At 40.0% G+C, this 4,542-nt stretch overlaps 1 non-coding gene across 1 annotated transcript; it reads right to left on the bottom strand.

Moving 5' to 3' along the window:
- Window positions 1–4,134: 4,134 nt before the first annotated feature.
- On the bottom strand, window positions 4,135–4,279 carry LOC115489616. Its single transcript, XR_003954201.1, has one exon. It is a non-coding gene; the product is annotated as a small nucleolar RNA SNORA48 (small nucleolar RNA).
- Between the last annotated feature and the right edge of the window lie 263 nt (window positions 4,280–4,542).

The raw sequence follows: 4,542 nt of genomic DNA, 5'->3' as shown, positions 1-4,542 counted from the left end.
TCCAATACAATATCTCTAGTCTCATGCTCAGTCCTGTAGCAGACTCCTGACAGGGGCTTATCTTCCCTACCTACCTCTAATCCATATGGACTTCACTAAACCACACAGAGGATCCAGATAATCGCCTTCCCATCATTTTGTGCCCCTGCAAAGAACTATACTAGCCCTTTCTATCTGGGAATCCCAATAACCACACCACACTAAGACTCAAGTAAGACACATTCATTTATATTTCTGTCTCCATTGCAACTGCTCCAGTCTTATCACTAGCCCTGTAGGAGTCTGCTTATAGGTTTCTTTCCCCTCGTTCTATATCCATTCCTGGAAGACTCCATCACATCTTGGAGTGAACCCAACTTCTTTTGTTACTATGTACTCTTTCAAACACCCACTTTCCATCAATTTTATTCTTTTTTGCCAGCCACAACCAATATCTAGAAACATTTTCTACTTGAGACTCCAAGTCCCCAAACATACCAGAGCCTCTTATCCTCCTTTAGGATCTCTCTACTCTTGCCCTCCTCACAGTAACAGCTTGCTTATACGTGTACCTCCTCCAACTCCAACTCCATTTACTAGAGACTCCAATTCTTTGTTAAGATTCAGCATTCTTCCTGTCCTTTTACTCCTGTCCCTTCAGATAATTCTATGATTTACTGCTACCTACATTTATGATCTTATCCCACCAAAACCTTAACTCCCTTTGTAACCCTCTTCTATGTATGAGCAGAGTGCCTTTAGCATTTTCCTAAAACCCCTCTCACCCTCTTCACTGAACACACCTATTCCCTTTGAAACTGGCTGATCTGTACAAGCACTTCCTCTCAAGTAATCCATGACTATCATACATCCCTAAGATCCAGAGAGGTCAAAAGACATAAAAAAATGGAACACCACACCAATAAAAGTAAGTATAGGTACTAACATACAGAATCACAATTATCCCAATGCAATACCAAGACACAAGTAAAAAACAAAACAAAACAAAACACACACACATACACACACACACACAAATCATTAATAGTCAAGACAATATGTCTCCATGAGCACTGAGTATTCCTAATGAAATAGGCTTGAAGAATGAGCATGGAGTGTAAATACAACACATGGACTTCAAAATGTCTATTATAAATATATTCAAGGACATTAAAAGAGACATAAATAAACCCCCTAATGAAACTTGTGAAAATACAAAGGAACAGTGGAAAGAAATACTAAAGCAGCTCAAAACATGAAAGTAGAACTTGAATCATAAAAAATAATGGAGATAAAACTGGAAATGAAAAATTAAGGAAGTCAAACAAAATTCTCACAAGTAAGTATCACTAACAGATTACAAGACATGGAAAGAGATTCTCAGAAGGTGAGGACCAGATAAATGCCTCAGTCAAAGAAAATGTTAAATCAAAAAATATCCAGGCACAAAACATCCAGGATACCTGGAACACCAAAAAAAGACAAATGTATGAATAACAAAAAACTGAGCATAGAGAAGAAACACAGCTAAATGGCATAGAAAATATTTTCAACAAAACCATAGAAGAAAATTTCCCTAACCTGAAGAAGGAGGTGCCTATCAGGGTACAAGAAGCATAGAGAACACCACATAGATTGAACCAGGAAACAAGCTCCCCACAGCAATAATAATCAAACATTGCATATACAGAGCAAAAATGTAATATCAAAAGCTACAAGTGAAAAAGACCAAATAACATACAAAGGCAGATCTGCTATAAATCTAAAGGCAAAAAACAAAAAAACAAAAATCAAAACCAAAAACAAAACGAAAACAAAAGATGACATCCAACCCAGACTATTGTACTATGCTGTGCTGTGCTGTGTTGTGTTGTGCTGTGCTGTGCTGTGATGTTATGTGATGTGATGTGCTACACTACACTGTACTATACAATACTATACTATATGGCACAAAACTTGCAATTACAGTAGCAGAACAAAAAGCATGACCTGATTAAACTACATATCAGCAGCATCTATAAACAAATCCATCTCTACATAATGCAGCAGAAGGAAATCTTCAATCTGCAATTGATAACCACATGCAAGAAATCACAAGGCGTGAATAATCCCAAATCAAAATAAGGGAGTAAAAATTATATACCATAACAACAGAAATTAATATACACGGCTCATTGATAGTTTTCAATATCAATAGCCATATTTGCCCAATAAAAAGATATAGACTAAAAGATTAAACTAGCAAAATAAGATACCTGCAGTATACAAGAAACACACCTTATCAACATGGACAAATATCATTTCAGGATAAAAGGATTGAAGAAAACATTCTTGGCAAATGGATCCCAAAAACAAGTTGGTGTAGCCATTTTAATTTCTGAAAAAAAAAATAGATTTCAAACCAAAACAAACCAGAAGAGATAGGGAAGATACTACATACTTATCTGTGGAAAAACCCAAGAGGATATCACAATTTTAAACAGTCAATCATCAAACAAAATAACACCCAAGTTTATAACAGAAACACTTCTATAAGTAAAATCACTTATTGGCCCCATCACAATTATAGGAAGTGACATCAATACCCTCCTCACATCAATATACAGATCATCCAGACACAAACTACACAGAAAACTGCTGAAGTTAAATAACATAAATCAAATGGACCTAATACTTACAGAACATTTTTCCAAAAATGCAAAAGAGTATACCTTATTTAGCAACTTATTGAACTTTCTTCAAATTTAGCCATACTATTGGAAACAAAGCAAATCCCAACAGATATCAAGTAACTTGAACTAATATGCTGCATTCTATTTGACTACTGAGGATTAAAATTGGATATCAGCAGCCTCAGTAAGTATCCAAAGTCATGGAAACTGGACCATTCCCTGTTGCATACAAAGTAGGTCAAGGTAGAAATTAAAAAGAACACTTAAAACATTGTAAAATCAAATGTAAATGAACACACAACATGTACTGTTCTTCCCTGGTGAGATGAAGGGCCAGCTCTCCCGAATGCTTCAGTTGTGGAGGAACTGGGCCAGTTCTCTGCTCTCATGGCCCCAGGGTCAGCTCTACCAACTGCCTCAGGTGACAAGGGGTGAATGGGTGAGAATAATCACCCTGCACCCACACCACCTCACACAGGGCAAGTTCTCCATGCCCTCACACTCAGTGCCTACTCACCTGTGCCCTTACCACCAAGGTCAGCCTTGCTGTGTTGTCCAGGTGAGGTGTAGGGCATGCCCCCTTGAGTGCTGGAGCTGGTGTAGAAGAGGGCTAGCTCTCTCTCCTGCTCATAACCCTGTAGGCAGATTTCTCAACTTCTGGAGGTAGCAAGGGGCAGAGGCATCACCTCTATTCCCATTCTTATCCACGGCAGATGAGTGGTAGGATCAGCTCTCATACACTCTCACCCCTTGGCTGGCTCACTCACACCCAGCCACCAGGGCCACATCCACTGTGCTCCCTGGGCAAGAATGAGGGCTAGCCCTCCAGAATTCTGTCACAGGTGAGAAGTGAGGCCAGCTCTCAGGAGCTGGCAGTGAGGGGTAGGGCCAGTACTCCACAGCCCCTGGACATCTACTTTGTCTCTGGTGGAAGCCCTGGCCAAGCATATCTCCATGTTTTCCAGTGGTAATGTCAACACAGACCCCTACCATTGAGAAGCCAACAACCCAAACATGGACCCCAATGACAGCTTGAACTGAGAACTCTTTATGGACCTAGTGGCAGGGCTGGCTACTCACAATAGGCTGGTTTTCTCCACCCTCAAGTCTCCAATTTCATCTTTCTTCATAATGCTCAAGCTGCACCATTTCTCTTTTTTTCCCAACTGTCCACCACTAGTCATGTCCCGCTGCAGACTAGCCATGTGACTGTCAAGCCCTTGGGTGACATCCTCTGTCAAACAGGTGTTTATGTCCAACTTGTACCTTGCTAAAGAGGCCAGGTCTGTGGGTGACATGGTGGTCTGTATTTCTCTGTTTGTCTTACCCTTCCTGTACTGTGCTGCATGGTGGTAGGTGGGGTTCTGTGTGTCAGTGACTCACCCAGCCATAGAATGGAGGGAGGGCCTGTGGATATCTTTCCCTGCATGCATCACGAGCATAGCAGAGTACGAGTATGCTTGGATTTGATTTGATTTGATTTCTATATGTCCTGGCTATAAAATAGCACTGGCCACCAAACTAGGCATCAGTCTAGGATGAACAAAGGACTGCTACGTGCTCTTCCCCTAACAAATATAAGAGCAGCACCACCTACAAGGTATTTCTTTGCCCATTGCTGAGAGGATGGGGGAACTTTGGGATTTTTATAAATGGTTGATGAAAACTAAGAATGACGGTTCTGAGGATAGCAAGCACATCAAACAAAGGAACTAAAGAACTGAAGCAGTAGATACAGTTGTTGGTTTTTGTGTGTGTGTGTGTTTATATTTATATTTAACACATATATAAAACAAATATATTGTTATAATTATAACAAGGATTTGTGCTAACATGAATATCTAGCAAGAGGGGATCACTTAAGACTATCCTGACACAACTACTTCATTGG

This window comes from Mus musculus, chromosome 2 (assembly GCF_000001635.26).
Source record: "Mus musculus strain C57BL/6J chromosome 2, GRCm38.p6 C57BL/6J".
NCBI classification, from domain to species: domain Eukaryota; kingdom Metazoa; phylum Chordata; class Mammalia; order Rodentia; family Muridae; genus Mus; species Mus musculus.
Note: the sequence above shows the minus strand (reverse complement) of the source record. Positions and strands in the feature narration are given on the sequence as shown.